This window comes from Neofelis nebulosa, chromosome 5 (assembly GCF_028018385.1).
Source record: "Neofelis nebulosa isolate mNeoNeb1 chromosome 5, mNeoNeb1.pri, whole genome shotgun sequence".
Taxonomy (NCBI): domain Eukaryota; kingdom Metazoa; phylum Chordata; class Mammalia; order Carnivora; family Felidae; genus Neofelis; species Neofelis nebulosa.
In genome coordinates, this window is record NC_080786.1 from 14,062,311 (window position 1) to 14,080,735 (window position 18,425).

General features: G+C 43.3%; 1 protein-coding gene and 1 long non-coding RNA gene across 10 annotated transcripts in view; both read right to left on the reverse strand.

The window, feature by feature from the left end:
• Positions 1-18,425, reverse strand: part of RBMS3 (RNA binding motif single stranded interacting protein 3) — a 1,338,119-nt gene that overhangs the window by 1,163,696 nt on the left and 155,998 nt on the right. The gene's annotated exons all lie outside the window — the stretch shown is intronic.
• LOC131511708 (uncharacterized) overlaps positions 10,634-18,425 on the reverse strand; it is a 162,160-nt gene continuing 154,368 nt past the window's right edge. For both annotated transcript variants that reach the window (XR_009261683.1, XR_009261684.1), the window contains exons 2-3: positions 10,889-11,099; positions 10,634-10,744 (exon numbers count right to left, since the gene is read on the reverse strand). This is a non-coding gene — a long non-coding RNA (uncharacterized LOC131511708). The remainder of the gene's footprint in view (positions 10,745-10,888; positions 11,100-18,425) is intronic.

Genomic DNA, 18,425 nt, shown 5'->3' on the forward strand with positions numbered 1-18,425 from the left:
GAGTATTCCTCATTCATCACTGATTCTAGTATAGGAATTAGAATATGACTGAAGAAAGATAAACATACTATGTCAAATAATACTACGATTCATTAACCATTTCTTATTTTAAGGTCATGATGGCTACAACATTTTTTTTTAGTCTGAAAAAATGACATATTAAGTTATTGTTGTTCATTAACAAACCCATAATCTTATCTGCTTACTTAGTCAGATAGAACAACCCAGCAGTCATGAGACATAGAATAAGTTAAAGAGGAATGAAGAAATAAATTCTAAAAATATCAGAGAAGTTCTCAAATAACGTTTATATCCTTCAAAATTTTGAAAACAGATCACTCCAGTGAGTTTCACAACAAAGTTAGTCACTTATAAGAAAAAAAAAAAAAAGGTACAGAACGTGTTGGGCTCAGCAAAAAACAACAAAAAAAGAATTCTACTAATAGTGAAAAAACTCTAGCTAAGTTGCTAAAAAAATATTTGGCTTAGTTTAGCAATTATATAGTTTGCACCTACTTATACATGCCATTCCTAAAAATAAAAATTAAAAAATGGAATGACTCTGTGAAGAGTTCAAGACCCTCTTTTGTCCATTCCTAAGAGAGGATGCTGACATAGGACACAGACCAAGATCACTATCTGACCTTGTGGCGAGAGCATAGAGTTTTGCTCTAATCATAGAAGCTAGTTTAGAAACTAATGAGCAAAAATTTTAATAGGTTCCACATACCATAGACTCTTCGGATTTCTAGTCTTTTTAGAATTTCCCTTTAGAATTTACTGTCATTGGTACAGTAAGATCATCCCTGGACATCTTTGGGATATTTATCTTTGAGTTTATTCTTTCCTGCCTTTTCTTGCCATAGGATGCAAAGATAGCAAGGGCCAAGGTAAGGTTGTGGCCAATGGGGAAAGAAGCCAACATGGTAACTTGACTTGCTTTTGATCTAGATCACATAACAACAAGAACTTTTGAGATCTAACTACAGGCCAGCCAGCTCACCCAACCTAGAGTCTACAAATAGTAACACATCAGGATTTAACATGTTAGAATGATGAACACTCTGCTTGCTCCTTCTTTTGTGCCACCATAACTCCATTCCCACAGAGCATTTTCCTGCTTTAAACTTCTTTAATGTTTTCCCATACCATGCTGTGACTGAAATCCCAACTCTCCCCCATAGTCTACAAGACCCAATCTTCTACTTGAAGAGTAGCAGACCCATCTTCTACTTTAATCTCATTTCATATAACTTTCATTAATAACTATCCTCTCTTCCACTGGTCTTTCTTAAAAATTTTTTTAACATTTATTCATCTTTGAGAGACAGAGACAGAGACAGAGCATGAGCAGAGAAGGGGCAGAGAGAGGAAGACACAGAATCCAAAGCAGGCTCCAGGCTCCAAGCTGTCAGCACAGAGCCCAGCACGGGGCTTGAACTCACGAACCTCAAGATCCTGACCTGAGCTGAAGTCGGACGCTCAACCAACTGAGCCACCCAGACGCCCCTGTTCCACTGGTCTTTCTTAAACATACCAAGCTTATCCCTGCTTCATGGCCCTTTGCATACTGTTCCTTAGTTTAGAACACTTTCCCCCAGTCCTCTGCCTGGCTGGTTTTTTCCCATTCTTCTGGTCTCAGATTAAATGTCATCTGCTCAGAGAAATGCTCCCCAAGCACATACATTTCCCATCCACAGCTCTTGTCAACATCACTTCCTCTTCTAGAACATAAGCTGTAAGGAAGCCTGGTCCTTCTGTGGCCCCCAATGCCTGGCACAGTGCCTGGCCAAGAAAAGGCTCTCAATAGAATGAATTTGCCAGGAATGTCCACCTCAGTATTTCCCATGTAGAAGTCCACAGGATTTTGGACTTCAGGATCCAATACCACAACCACCAAATGTCACAACCACCAGGTTAACAAGCACAAGTCAGAGGTGAAAGCTCCCTAGAGTAATGTAGGACATACAAAGATGAAAGAGTAATGCTGGCTGGTGTAATCAAGCAACCCCCTGTACGAAAGTAGCATTTTGTAGGTACCTTTAAAAAGTGTGTTGGATTTCAATAGGTTAAAAAAGGAGATGAAGAAAGAACAATAACACAAGCAAAAGATTAAATTCAAAGCCATGCCCAAAGATTGATATTACACACTAGAGACGGTTCATAAGTGAAGAGTGAGAGAGGAAAGAGAAAGTAAGGGTGGGGGGTGTTGGAAAATATGGAATGGCAGCATAAAGAGTACGAACATACCTCGTTACATACTGGGAGGCACGAAAGATTCTAGATCGGGAGAATGTCATGACCAATGACATGATGTGAGGGGAAATTTGTGTTTCAAGAAGGACTGCAGTAGAAGCGCACCTGGGTGGCTCAGTCAATGAAGCATCCGACTCTTGATTTTGGCTCAGGTCACGATCTCACAGTTCATGAGATTAAACCCATCATCAGGCTCAGCACTGACAACGCAGAGCCTGCTTGGGATTCTCCTTCCCTCTCTCTCTGCTCCTCCCTTGCTCACTCACGCACACGTGCCTGTGTTCTCTCTCAAAGTAAACAAACACGTAAGAAAAAAAAAGATGGGCTGCAGTGGAGAGAGACTGAAAGTGAGAGATCAGTTAAAAGGCTTTAACAATCATTTGAATGGCAGCATTGGGTGTCGAAGATACAGTTTTGTCAGAAGATGGAATAAAGGGATGAATGTCACAAAGACACGCTGGAGGCTGAATATTGTGGATGTCAAGGATCATCGAGAGAGGTTTTAGTGAAGAAATAACATAACTTCTATTTGGGAGAAGAATAGTTAAGGAAAAGCTGGGTTAGAAAGAGGAGAGGCTGAGTCTTGTGACAGGCAAATGGTTTGAGTTGCTGGACGGATCCAGATAAAAATGTCCTACAGTCAGTGGAAACAAAGATTCCATTTCTCGCTCTCTCTCCTCTCTTTTTTTTTTTTTTTTTTTTTTTGACGGGTGGGTGGTGGCGATGGTACTGTGAAATCATCCCTCTAGAGATAATAATTTATTTAAAGAGTGTGAAGTTCACTGATAGAAAAAAAACAGAGGTCAAGGAACAAAGAAGACAGAACTTTAAAGAACATCTACATTTGGGGGACAGAGGAACAAGAAAACAAAGGAGTTTTGTCAGGTAGTTCCAAAATAGACTGAACACCTGCTCTGTGTGTCAGAAGTTCAAGTTCCTAACAATAGTATAAATAAAGGTATCTGTTTATCTTCCAGCATGATTCTTCCTGCAGGATTGCAAATGTCTTATTAATGTCACCTACACCATCCATTTATCATAGCTGTTTATTATTCATCTTGAAATGACAGCATACCTGGCACCTGCTTAAACAGTTAGGAAGATAGACTTCCTGCTAGAACAGATGTCAGGTAAAGGGAGATAAGGTCTACCCTTCAACCTTAAAATCAAGATTTAGAATATGGGCTTCAAGATGCAAAATCCCTTTGTACGAGTTCTTTCCCCCACCAAAGCGTTTCTTATAAGAAATTTCATTGCTGTACATTTATGGTGAAGATAATTTCCTACATGAATTGTGAAATCTGTTGATTTTTTTAAATGTTGTTTTTATACTTCTCTGTGCTTACAGATATGAGATCTGTAGCCGATAAGCGGTTAGAGTTGCCCAGAGAGAGTGGAACAAGGAATAAGAGGCAGACCTGCCTGAATACGCAAGGTTCACAATGATAATTCCAATTTTTATAACCCAAGGACTCGTCTTTCTAGAAGCGTTCCCTTACTACTTGTTCTTACTTAATCTTCACTTTGATCAACAGCCTCAAAGTTTAAGCTCCTAAGGCGAGCCCCACCTAGCCAACAAAACTTACTTTATGTTCCTTACAGTGGTCCTCAGGGTGTGGTCTCCCACCCGTCAGCATCAGCCCCACCTGGAACTCGGGAGACATGCACATTTTCTAGTCCTACCCGAGACAGTCATAAGAAACTTGAGAGCGGGGCCCAGCAACCTGCATTTTAACATCCCACCCCATCCCGGTGATTCTAATTTGAGAATCATGGCCTTAGACCAATGGTAAAAATTCCAAGGAGTTTTCCATTCTCTGCAGGACAAGATCTCAATCCTACACCTCATCAGAGCATTCCTTTTACAGATGAGAAAACCGATCTTTCTATTGTATCCCAAGCCTATCTTCACTTGGATCCTGTCTTACATTTGTCAATAAAGGAAGTACAAAATGGTGACCAATTACACATATAAGGTTATTAAATGAGAAAGGCATGTGATTACAGTTTGATTACAGTTGATAATCCAAGGAAGAATGGTGTAGGAAAATACATTTTAAAAATTATTATTAAATAAAAATTTAGAATTGGTAGTATTAGCACTTACATGAGAAAAAGATAATGAAAACTTATTACCTTAAATACTTATTTTTCCAGCACTTCCATTACAATGGCCAAAATTAATATTATTTTGACTATCTTTGTGTTCATAGGGATAAAACTGATAAGCAATCCTACTGCTATTCTCTACTAATAAGATTCAGGGCTTCTCAAGGACTAAAATTTTAGCTAATGGTAGAGAACAATCAATACAGATATAGAATATCTTGCTGCCTTTAAGCAAGAGACTTTCAAAAACGTCTCAGGAGCAACACTGAAAAGACAAAGGAGACTATTTAAAGGGGTGTCCACATAAGAATAATCTGATCAACAAGAATAATTATAGTTCTTTGGAATAACTGGTACCTAATGAAGAGCCTTGAGTCCATAACAGTACTCAACAACGAAAAAGTATAAGGTATACAAAAAGGTCATTAAAAAACAAAAAGGGCGTATTTTAAAAAAATATTTCTAGTAAGTAGGTTGGAGATTTGACATATAGAGATGTTCTGTTTCTTTTATTTTACGTATTTTTTTTTCTCAGTAAATAGAAAAGAACAGCCACAGTGAATTTGAAGTCAAGTAAGTCAAGAAAATTTAGAGATTTTTCTTGGTTGACCAGAGAAGTGATCCACTCTCAAGTGGATCCACACACAAGTCAGATGTGTGTTGGAGGCTGATGCATGAGGCAGCAATCCCAAGAAGAGAACCTGCTGTCCAGACTCCTCCTTTCATCCCCTAGATGAAGAGGTTGCTGGACGTTTTCTTATCAAAAAGTACTGAGAAACCAAGGCACTGATGACATAAAGGCTCACTGCCTTGGGACTAAGATGGAACTGAACCTTGATTCTAAGAAAAACCTCAGGCCAGAAAACAGCAGCCCGAGTTTGAATCCACTTTGAAGAGATCCACTAAGATCCCATATGCCAAACAAAAATCAAGTGGTGCCTACCCCAGAATCTGTAAACTCAGCTAGTCTGAGACTGCATTCTTTTTCAGATTACTAGTGTAACTTTAGGAAAATATAAACACTGATAAGCACAAAAAAAACAGGGAAGGGATAAAACAAGTTTATAAATAATGAAGACATAACTCGAATCCATATTATAAACATTTCTTAATCTTTTAAGTGTAGGTCTAATACATCCTGAATCCCATGATGATTATCGTGTGTGTGCGTGCGTGTGTGCGTGCGCGTGCGTGTGTGCATGCATGTGCGTGTGTGCGTGCGCACTGCTTTTAAGTTTGTGAAGCTTTTATATGACTTTGGTGGAGGTTTTACTGAAATATTTAGGTGAATCTTTCTGCTTATTTCTAATCAGTATTTAAATATTTAAAATGATTTGATTCGTAAAGTATGTTTTACTTATGGCAAAAGTAGTATTTGAGTGTTTAGGAAAAAATTATTAATGAGATTGAAAATGTGAGTATGGGGCGCCTGGGTGGCTCGGTCAGTTAAGCGTCCGACTTCGGCTCAGGTCATGATCTCGCAGTTTGTGGGTTTGAGCCCCGAGTCCGGCTCTGTGCTGACAGCTCAGAGCCTGGAGCCTGTTTCACATTCTGTGTCTCCCTCTCTCTCTGCCCCTCCCCTGTTCATGCTCTGTCTCTCTCTGTCTCAAAAATAAATAAACGTTAAAAAAAAAAAAAAGAAAAAGAAAATGTGAGTATGAAAAAGGTGTCAATGGCAGTAAATGTTTTCCCTACATAAAAGAGCCTTGCACATTTTAGGAACAATGTTATTGTCTGAGTTTTTCGTAATAGGATTCTTGCGTAAAACACAGTCCTATCCTCCAAAACCTGAGCAAAGACTACTAAGAAAAGAGATAAGGCAGACTCTGATACATACTAGGGTACCATTTACATCTCTGATAAAATAAACATCAAACTCTTTACTGGGAAGCCCAGACACGAAACATGTTTCTTTGTGCATCTTCCTCCCAACACCCAAAATACAGAAAGTAGGTGTGTGATGCCTCTAACAAAGAAACAGGCACATCTCTTACTTTACAGGGTTGACATTTTCAACGTTTATCTTTAGAAGCTACAGTAGGTCAGTCTGACATGCTTTTTGGCGCATCCTAACTTGAACTTTGAGAAATGGCCCAAGTTGATAATGCTAATGGCAAAGACGAAATCCCGTTGGCAAAACTGCCACGCCGGAAAAAGCAACCTCTTGTACAACAGTCCTGATCAATGTGTTAGCTACTCCACACAATATTCGATATGCCCACCAAAATGTCCCAGCACAACAAAGGCTTGCGGACAGAGAGTGCCTTGAAACCCGTGTAATGGGATTTGACAAGAGCCAGGCACTTTAGGCAGGCTCAATCAATGTTAATTGAAGCAGAAGTGATTCAAAGGCAAATGGAAGTCCTTGAGAGGTGAAAGGGGGGCTCTGGGATTGTGACTCCCTCCTTTTCCCATTACCCCCTTATATTTAATTACTTGTTCTAGCCGGTGAACTGTAATTTGATTTGCCATCAGGTGACTCTTGCCTGGTCTCCTATGTTAGTTGAGTCTTTCATTTAAAGGAAAAGTATCTCAGAACCTGTGGGGGGTGCCTGTTTCACAGGAAGGAAACTTCTCTGGCAAGTGGGTTTCAGATTGATAAAGAGTCCTTTCCAGTCCCTAACATAGCAGAAGTATCAGTAGAAGGACAAGGGGAGAAATGGTTTAGTCTTGAATGATACTGCTGTATTTTCTCTGGGGCATTATTATCTTGATAATTGACCAGCACCTGAATTTTGAATTCACTTGGGCTCCCTACAGAAGCAGATCCTAAGACAGGAATTTATGAGAAAATTAACTACTTACTGGGGAAGCGATTCCAGGAAACACTGGTTAAGAAGCAAGAGGCTGACACAGGAAGGAAAGGCAGCCAACAAAAGTGGGCTAACAAACTAGTTCCCACCATGGGCAACTAACGTGTCACCTCACTGGGGAACTCCAAGCCAGTGCAGAACATGCCTCAGTTGGCCCACCCAAGGGTGAGGAGCTGTGGCATTTATATACCAACTCTCTTCAGAGGGGTTGAGGGCTAGTCTCGGTGGGGTGAAGAATGGACACCCCAGGACTTCTGGCCCGGGATCACACAGGACCCACAGCCAGAGAAAGCCCTCAGACACGGACAAGGCCAACTGCATCTGCTATGACCTGCCTACAAACATATAAACTGCTTTATACTCCAGTGTCCTTTCAACACACACACCATAACACCACCTTCTGGATGAGCTGTTGGAGCAAACTGGGAAAAGGTGGTTTCTGTGTGACAGAAATGATGTCCTTTGATACAGCTTTAGGAACCAAGGTCTGAGACAGCATGGTCAACCAAATATTTTGCCTACCTAATGGTATTTTGCCTATACACGGTGCTCTCTCATTTACCCTTGAGAAAGTTCTTAGACTCAACATTCACATCCATTAGGATCTCCTGTGGATACGATGCACTGAAATCTTTGAATGCTAAACAGAAGCAGAATTCAGCCTAAGGTAGGCCGAGCCTGGACTCCATCCAGAAGAACACCTTTACTTTTCATATTGATTTGCAATTAGTTGCATACATTTGCCAAGAGCTTAGATAGTAATTGTGGGAAGCAGGCAGGAATGGTTGATAATTAATCGTCCCAAGTTATAAGGAAGGACAATGAAGGTGCAAAGGGAAGGTTCACAGTCAGAAGCCAGTAAAGCAGACAGGGACTCGGGCCAAGGAGAGGAAGCAGCCGACCAAAGTGGTGAAGAGCCCAAGTTTTGGAGTCAGGCAGACCTGGTGCATTCCAGCTATGACTCTCACCAACTGGGGAGCCTGGTCCACTTACACAGCAATTTCATGCCTCAGTTCCTCATCCAGGTAATGCGAGTTCAAAGTACCTACCTCACATGTTTGCTGTAATGAGTAAATGAGCCACTACTTAGAAAGATCTTTGCCCAGTGCCCATCATGAAGCAAACATTTAGTAATTGTTACCTGCTTTTCTGTTGTTATTATCACCATTTTGATGACTTCAAGGTAGAAAGTAGAAAATGTTCTTTCTACTACGCACGGCTTGAAGTCCAGGGATACCCATGGGACTATCATACACACCAAGGCAATCAGAGAACAACTAATTTATTTGCCACCCTCCGTGAAATGAATCATCTTAGCTCTTGCTTTTGCATCACATTTTGGTCATCCAGAAATCTCGGGTGTGATGGTGGAGACGGCAGGGACATTTTCAAAAGTGCTTTCTCTACGGAAGTGGCAGTCTGCTGAGGCCGGAGATGGGTCAAATTCTTCCCCCACGGTGAAAGGGCCCTCTTTGTCAGTATTTAGAGACCCTACTGGCCTCGGATGCTATGGGCCTGATGTTGCAAACAAGTGGGAAAGATGGTATCTCAGACATCTATGTGAATGGTAAATTTCACTTTCTGGAGAAGCAATAGCGCTGTCTCCGTGAAGCAGGTAAAACACCTGCTGTATTCCACAGAGGTAGGAACCAAGGTATTTGGCTACATGGTCAAGGGAGGAAGCAGAAGATTCTCTTCTCCCATGAATCTTCACCTTTCTTTCTACTGGCTTTAAGCAAAGAAGCCTAAGATGCTATTCACAGGCTACTCGGTGCTCTCAGTCAACTGTATAGTCAACTATAAGGACTTAAGAGTGTTCTTTCAATTCTTTACTAACAAATAAAAGAATCACCATTTATTGAGTGCTGCCACGTCCCTGTGTGTTTATAATGTGGAAAGTATCATCCATGCGATGCTCTTTTATAAGCACGTATCACCATAAATACAGGATCATTATCCCCATTTTGTGGATGAGGGAATGGACATTCTGAGAGTCTGTAGCCCGTTCTAGAGTCTCACAGAAATAAATGGGGACTCCAGAATGAGAGAATAATGGCAGATGGCAGCACAGTGGCCTAAATGGGTTATGCCATAACTAGAGAGGTCTAGAGTTGACTATACCATGAAGAAGAGAAGTTGACCACACACACGGACCACACGTGTAGACAACAGATAACTCTGTATGCCACTGAAGGAGCACTGAGCTTCATCCAGCCGAGATCTCTGACTGGTCAACCACTCAAAGGTCTACCTTGGACTTTCTTACACAGCACTGAGGACACAATATTGAAGGAAATTGACAGAGACCTTGTTGCTGAGTCAACCAAAGGTGTTTTATTGCAAAGCAGGCAGTTACAGAGCATTAAGTCAGCAACGCCACAATTTCCGTAAACTCAAACACAGAAGCAGGCCTTGTTCTCTGATTCTTCCAAAATGAGCAGATCCACAGACGGACCTGCACAACCCTGCTGATGAGGTCAGCGGATCTCCAGTTCCTGCTTTGCCTTGGAAAACGGCATTTCCAAACTGTCCACTTATTGTTGGTTAGCTCACATTCAGGGTATTTGAAGCCACTTTTGGTATTTATAATTTCTCTACCATTCTAACTGCAGGATCAGACAGGAATTAGATTTCAACCTACAAGGTTTGTGTTTCTTTGTAGCGTAACATATATATATCAAATAGTGTGCAAGAGCCCCGGGTATAATATATGTTTGATTATATTTCAACTCCTAGCGATACCACATTGAGATCGCGTCACTAGCTAAGCAAATGTGACTCGGGCCATTACCTGGATCCAAACTTACAAAAAAAAAAAAAAAAGAAGAAAGAAAGAAAAGAAGAAAGAAAATGTATTTTTAATCTAAGGATCAGTACTACACAAATCAAACCACGCAGCCCCATTTACTAGGTAACCTGGGATTGCAATTCAGAAAATCCTTCGGGACAGAATTTATTCATAAACAAGGCTAATGTCAGCAAGAGAATTATACTTTCTAAAACAATTCTTTTCTTACAGTTCTCAGGGCCAAGAGAAGAAAAAGAAAAGACAGTGGGGTGGGGGGAAGGAAAGAAAGCCAACCGTTTAAAAGCATCTAGAACTGTGTTATGCACATGATGGCAAAGCCAAAACAGTCCGATCCGGGACCACACGCCGCTCAGAGAGCATCGGTCTGAAGGGGTGCTGGGCTTGAGTCCCACTCCAGGTGCTTCCTGGCTCCAGCTGCTATGTTTCTGTCCTGGGGACCAGCAACATCTTCCTCACTGTCCTTCAGCAGTTCCCCCAGAGACCTGAGGAGGTGGTCTGTCCTCTGGCCAAAAGCAGAGCCTGTGGAAGGACACACGGGAAAAAGCCCCTCAGGCCTGGGCCCAACCATCTGACAGCTAAAGGCCGATGGAGTCAAGGGCAGAGGGAAGAATGATGTTTCCTCACCTCCGCCGGGCTTCCTTCCTGCCGACTCTCCAGAAGGGTGGCTTTATGCTTTGGAGCAGCCAGTGGCTTGGAATCTTTGAGATCTTGTAGTGAGCTCATTGGGGTACCCATCACCTTTCAGTCCATGATATCTCTGTTGACAAGAACATAAAATAAATACCCCTGCATCACTGGTCGATGAATCTTGAGGAGAAGGAGACACAACAGAGTAACACAGACACACAGAAAGAAGAGAAGGGAGGATGAGAGAGAATAAAACTCAGAAAGGATACTCTACCTGCCACCTTTCCCTGGAACTCCCCTAGATGGTCGCATGCCGGACAGGAGGCTCCAGGTGAAGTCTAAGACCACCCAGACGTCTCAAAGGTCTGAGAGGTCAGGAAACATCATTCCACTGCCACGCAGGCACCTGAACTCAAAACTCAGCTCCTTGAGAACCTCAGCCAGCCTTGCCCCGACTCTCCTGAGTGGATCCTGTCACTGAAATACTACATAACAGAGAGCAGTTGGAAGTTAGCAAGAGGTTCTCCATTTTCCTTTGCCCCAGGGTGGTGGTCAGGGAGAGGGCGGGGGGGGGGGGGGTAGGAGGGGTGTCAACAACCACCTGGTCTTCTCTTTAGTGACTTCAGTCTTCGACTTCAAACTCTCAACTTCCCACCCGGTGATAAATCTCATGAGCTCACGGTTCAGGAGATCAAGCCCCACATCAGGGTCTGTGCTGACAGTGTGAAGCCTGCTTGGGATTCTCTCCCTCTCTCTCTCTCTGCCCCTCCCCTGCTGGTGCTCGTGTTGTCGCTCAATCTCTCTCTCTCTCTCACAAAAATAAACATTAAAGAAGTATTGTTTAAATTACCTTCCCTATTAATAGACATCAAGATGCCATGAAAAATATTAGGCCTGGGTTAGAATCACAGGTCTCATCCAGAACTGTGTGATGCTGGGCTAGTTGTAATTAACTTCTTTAGCTTATTTCCGCATCTATAGAATGAGGAAAAGATCACCCATCCCATAGGGCCGTTGCATCAAATTAAATAATGCACACAAAATATCTAGCCTGAGAAAGTATTCCCTCCACAGTTATTTGTTTCTCTAGTCTCTTCAAAAGGGTCGAATCTTATTCTTTCATCTCTGTCCCCTCTTCCTCACTCTTACGGGACTTACCCAGAAAAGTGGTAAAATGTGTAGAGAAATGCAAGGGGTACTGAAATGAGGGTGGAGATTAGCTTCATCACGGGCCCATTTGGAGGACTGAACGAGGGAATATGTGTTAAGCTCTTAGATCGAAACCTGGTACATGGTGTTGAGCCACGGGAATGTATATGAAATAAAATAATTTTGTAAATTTATATAGGATTCCCTGACTCCATGAAGCACTCCAAACACAAATTATCAAGATACTCTTTCCCCTGCTTCAAACTTCTTTCTCTCTTTCTCAAACAAAAATACCAGATGGTAAATAGAGACAGTGGAATTTTTAGAAAATCACATGTTAGACCTTTTCCCCCCTTAGGTAATGTATTAGGAAGCCATGATGTGTGAAGTACCATACTAAGAACTTTGTAAATAGTGTCTTAATTCTCATCTGAACCCTGTGAGGAGCTTCGTTGAGTATTCCTATTTTACAGATGTGGCAACTGAGAGACAGGGAGGTTAAGGAATCTTCCCAGGGATGCACAGCCAGGAAGATGTGGCACTACGTTTTTTAACTAGCTTTAGAATCACGTTCTCACTCACTATGCATCTACCTCAGAACTTTCTGTGAGGATGGAAATGTTCTGTGCTAATATGGCAGTCATTAGCCACATGTAGCTCTTGAGCTCCTGAAATGTGTCTAGTGTGACTGAGGAATGGACTTTTAAATTTTAGTTAATTTTACTTAATTTAAATTTAAATAGCCACACATGTCCAACGGCTGCCATGCTGGATACTGCACATCTACTGCACCTTGAAGACCTTGCAGAGGCCCCTTATTTTGATGTTAGAGATGACTTGATTTGCCCTAGACATAAAGTCAGGGCAGAAGGGGAGGCGGGGAGCAGGGATACACCAATTACACAGCACAGGGTTGGAACAAGATAACACCTGAGTTCGAAACATAGGTTCTGTCATTCACTGGCTGTGCCCATAGCCCATCAGTCAACCTTCCTGTGCGTCTGATCTCTTTTTGATTCGGGAGGCATAATAATACCATGTCTAGGCCCAACGTGATCATCAAGTAAAACAGCACATAGAAAGTGCTCAGCACATACCTGGTACAATTCAAGGGAAGTTGTAACACGTACACACGTAACTTCTAAGAATCCCTCTCTCTGTGCTTGGTGAGAGAGCAGAAGAGAGAGAGAAAGTAATAATATCTAGGGGGCAGGACGCACGTGTCTGTCACAGACTGAGCACAGGATAGTAGACAGAAATGTTTTCTCATTTCAACAGGCTCTTAGAGTCTTCGTGCCTGATTCTAGTGTTTATATGCGATTTCCCCCTAACGCTCTGATTTTAGAACTTAATCACCACCCCACCCCCTTGCTAAATAAGGGTTCTGATGCTATTCCCCCCTGCACTAAGTTCTTACATGCAGGCTATTATGATGATTATTTTTATAGCCGAGTAGCAACAATCTTTATCCCAGCCAGCTCTTGGCTACATGCTTGTTCTTGCCAGCTCACTCACATGCCCTTTCTCCCTTTGTCTTTCTTTCTCTCTTCTGTGTATACACACGTTTATGTTCTCTGTGTTGGTTTATAACTTAATTGTGTCTCGTGTCCAAACCCATCCTGCTTCGTAGTGCCGGGGCTGGGACTCTGCAAAACACATTTCTCCTGGGCCGCATGCAGGCTCCCTGCTAGGTCCAGCGGCAGGGGGTAGAGAGGGATCCGGCTCCCCTATCTGCTTCCTCTTCTGTCACGTGGCTCCAGACAGAAATCTTCACCCACCCTGGCAACGGCAACTGGCTCCAGTCAGAGCAACTGACTCCACTTGGCAGTCTCCTTCAGACATACCAGCCCAGCTAGCCATCCAGCGCTCCCTTCTCAGAGGTCTAGTTTCCCCGTCTGCAAGGTCCATCATCCAAGTATTGAAGTTTTCATTATCCTAACTTCTTCCCTTTGTGCCCCCAGCCTTAGAGGTACAGCTGCTTCCTGCGGTCTGTGGCTTCCGTGAACCTCGGTGTCCCTTTGCAACTCTTGGATTATCCAACACCTGGGTAACAAGTGGTGCGGTTCGGGAAATGCACCACCTTGGCACACGGAATATTTTAAACTGAAGAAGTTTAAGAAATGAGAAGAAGCAGTAAGGTTACTCTGACCTCCGCCCCCTCGCCCCCTTCTTCTCTGAAACAGGTCACGAAGCCCTCCCGTGAGGGGTCCTCTCTGTACCCGGAGGAAAGGAGCACCCTTATCTCTCAAGACAAAGGGACACCGTGAAGAATCCTAACAGAGGGCCCTGCTCAGTCTCCCCCAGGTCACTACGCTCGCCTCGTCCTCTGTGACCTGTCACATCCCCCCACGGCCGCCCACCCTCCAGCATGCCTGCTGAGCAATTCTCAGCTCTAACGGTTGCCGTTGGTCTCATTTCCTTGGGAAGGTTCCACGTGGCATCACACTTCTATTAAATAAATGGATATGCTTTTCTCTTGCTAGTCTGTCCTTGCTGGTTTGCTTTCCAGACCCAGTCGTGGACCCTAAAGGAGTCAAGGAAAACTTTTCGGTCCCGTACAGAACTCTTCACAGTACTTCCTTCCGCTAAAGTAACTTGCTTAGCTGTCTGCTGATCAGACCCAACCTGACACACTCTTCCTCTCTCTCTTCTGTGGACAGAGCTATGTTACTGTGTGCATAAGAATATATGAACACATCCTACATTTTTCCCCCACATAGAGCTATCAATAAATTATTAACATATCCTGACATTTCTATTCTAGATCTTCTCCGCCTCATATCTAAATACAGGATAGAAAAAGGGAACAGAGCATATCAAACCCTATAATCTGACACATCAGAGAGTAATTAACCCCTGAGGTGCAATCTCTGGGAGCTCATTCCTGGGCACACGTGCCTGGACAGCGAAAACTCAAGTAAGACACATGGACATTTCCATTAGCAAAGATCAACACGTGGGAGTCCTGGCAGGGGCATTTGCTAAAGCATAGGGTGCAGACCTTCTGTAGCAATACATCACCAACTAACTATGTCAGATGAATGGGAGCCCTCTGCAATGCTGCGACCTTTGACAGCCTTAACTGCCCCCATCTGCCAGCTCTCCAGAGAAGGTACAAACACAACATAATACAATGCAATGCAGTGCAAGGGGAGACTAGACGATATCAGAACCACTTTAGAGGTACTGACCACGACCACCCCTATCCCCACTTCTCCAATAATGCTACTAGTCTTATCCTCTGTCAATATAGCAGGAGGCCCGGGATGAAATCCCCACCGCTTGTTGGTTACCACCTGCTTCTTCAAACTAGGTAAGTTGAAGAAGCACCTGTTAAGCCACGGCATCTCCAAACACATGCAGCCTTCATTCTTCTGCAATGAGCCCTGTGGCTGAATCAGGACTTCACGCCACAGATAGAGTGGCTGTCTATAATCCACAGTGTGGCTACCCCACCTGCTAGCCCCAACATGATCTGCAGCCAAGATATGCCCAGGAGAACACGGGGCATCCGAACTCGGAGCGGCCATTACAGCCTGGATCCTCAGACTCCAAACTGCCTTCCGTCATCAGTAAGCTTCAGCTGACACCTTCTTCCCTACGCCACTTGAACCACACTCCTCGAGGAACTCACATAAGAAAGCGTATGGGTTCTGGCTTCGATGTCACCCACTGTTAATCTGGGCCTTCACACACCGTGGCTTCCTCAATGTACAAAACCTCTCTCTCCTTACCGTTCCAAGCTATTGTTCCCATTAATACCTGTAAGTCTAGCAGAGGCTGTGGACATCCAACCCGCCCTTATCACTCAGCCCTCTTCAAGGCCAACCTCCGACCACCATTAGCTGCATCTCTTTGCATTTGCGTTTTCTCCAAAAACTATCTGTATGGGCATGGCAGTCCAGGAATATGTGGGCATTAACTCATCCTGACAGGAGTCCTCAACCGGAGGATGATAGATGCCGGGGGATAATGTTCTCAGCTGCTCCCCAGAATTTCCCCATGGGCTTGAGCTCAAGTGTCCCTCATCACCCACCCCTGGCTCAGTAACACACCCTTTATTGGCTGCCTTTCTATCTCTTAGCTTCCTTTCCCATTCCTCTTAGTGGTGTTTCCAAAACTTCTCAAATAAACTGCTTGCTCTTAAATCCTTGTCACTCAGGGTCATTCCTGGAGCCAAAAACTTAGGCAGCAGAAAACTATCTTCTTCCAACTCCAGCTACATCAAGGCATTTCAGCAAATGCCTTAACTTTATGTACATATTGATATATGAACATAAATATGTGTTCCTAGGCTACTTTAATTGGATTTATAAGTAATGAACAGTAGGTGTCTGGCTGACATTTGAATTTTTGTATATTTTGCTTTGTGCTGTTCTCTCTCTCTCCTGTAAGTTGATAAGATGTTCAAAGGCCAGGAGTGCATCACCTCCTTCTTCTATAATTTTCCACGATGCCTGGCAAGATGCTCCGCAGAGTGAATATTCAAACAGGGCTGACAGACAAGAGGCCACAGAGGTCAGGTCCGCTTGTCCCGCGGGCTTGTCAAAGGTGAGAAAGCTCCTAAGAGAAGGCAACTGTGATGCTATTTTCAATTCTTTGAAGGATGAGCCTGGAAACCCAGATGGAAGCTGGCACTGAGACAGGGCACCAAGTCAGGCCACCAGAGTCATGTGGCCCGTGCGAAGCCCTCCAGGCACACAGGACGGGGGACGCTGCATCATCAGATATGTTCTCTCAGCCTGTCTCTGAGCGAGAGTCCAGTCAGAGGCGGAGGGAGCTAGAAGAGCTACACAGAGCAATGTCAGGTTCATCCTCAGCAGATCTGTCCTGCAAATTCTGGGCCTCTGCTGAAAATAAGTAGCCTTCTGATTTATGAAGCACCTCAAAATGCTAACAGGTGACAGACCAAAACAGATAAAGAGAAAGCCCTATCTTGACCCATGTTATACTCCAGAACTGAAGGGTTGGGAAACAATTAGCACAGGCACACAGCAATGAAAACTAGTACCCTTAACTACAAATACCCTTACCTTTGCTTTGGGTTGTCATCCCTGTCCTGGGCCAGGAGGACTTTATACCCTTTCCACTTGCATATTTCCTGTCCCAACTAGAACAGAGTCTGGTTTCGCACACATTCTAGGCCTCCGATCTTTATTAGCTGGCTCCCTCAGGATATGAAGATTCTAAAGGACCTTCTGAATCAAAGAAAGGTGAAATGACACTCGGTGTTATTTCAGAACTGAGTATTCTGTTGCATCGTTTTCTAAGCCTTTACAACTGACAATCCAAATAAAGTATTGATTACACAGATCACTCCATATCCCCGTCTCGGCTGCTGACAGACTTCACTGTCATGTCCTTTCAATCCTTCCGGGCTGAGTCTAGTGCCTCAAGAGTGAATGGCCACCGGAAACTTCATGCACTCAGCACCTCAGAGGCTCCGCCATCGCTTCTGGTGCATGGGGCAAGCCTGCCCACAGAACGGACCTGCCTACCAGTTAGCGGATTCTAAAAGAACATTTCTAAGGCTTTATCTGAGGAAATCACACCAAAGTATGGCTTTACATAAATCCTACTTGATTGAGGAAGCTTAATTCTATAGCAGCTTTCTAAAAATAATTCTGATGGGAAAAGAAAGTCCAGCCCTTTGCACAGCCTAGAACTGGTTTGCCCCCCCCAACCCCCCACCACATGGGAACTTAAAGAAGCCACAACAATGATAAGCAGACAAAGCAATGGGTAATTCATCCAGAAATGAATTGCCAACAGAATAATAAACAGCTGTCACAATGGCCGGAAAGAAGCCAGAATCAAGAAGGGCATGGAGAGAAGCACAACAAATAAAGCCTTTCTAAGCACCAAATATGAAGGTGCACACGATGTACTTTCATGATCTTCTCTAACTTCTGCTCCTGTCTGCACAGAAATGCTTCATCTGTCAGTCAGATCAACTCACTTAGGAAACAAATAATAATTTACATGAGATACACTGAAAATAGATACAACAGCCAGAACTACCAAGGGTCAGAGTGAAGTTCTAGATGATCTGGCCCATTCAAATGGATTCCGCACGTTATTTATGGGAAAAACTCGTTGCTAAGTTTTCTCACACGTGAAAAGTACAATGCCAATGGAATGAATGTTTAATTACGGTCACCTTCAAATCTCCAGGTCTACGGAAAGAGAACCATGGCAGAAGGGAGAAAGGAAACACATTTGCATTAGGCTTATTTGCTCCCTGGGTTCCTTGCACACATGAGTGCCATTACAGAACGAAAATGGTATCACAGGTTGCCAACAATCGTACCCATACAGAAGGAGGATTTCAGCACTTCCTTAGGAATCACGTTAAAAATATTCTACGCTATTCCAAATTGTGCTCAAATTTTCATTCCTTCACTGGCTATTTAATCTGTGTAAAGTTATAACATCAAACGTGGCCTCTTGGTAGCTTTACTAATGCCTAAGGTCTTGAATATTAAAGGGTGGTGGCTTCTTTGAAATCAATTCTAATTCTACCTAGTCTCTAGTCTAAGGCAGTTTAACATCTCCCCACCTGAATTTCTTTCCTTTGTCCCAAAATTGCATTTGTCACTGACAGTTTCTCGATTATTAGGAGTCAGGAATGGACAAGGGATTACTTATCATATAGTGTTTCT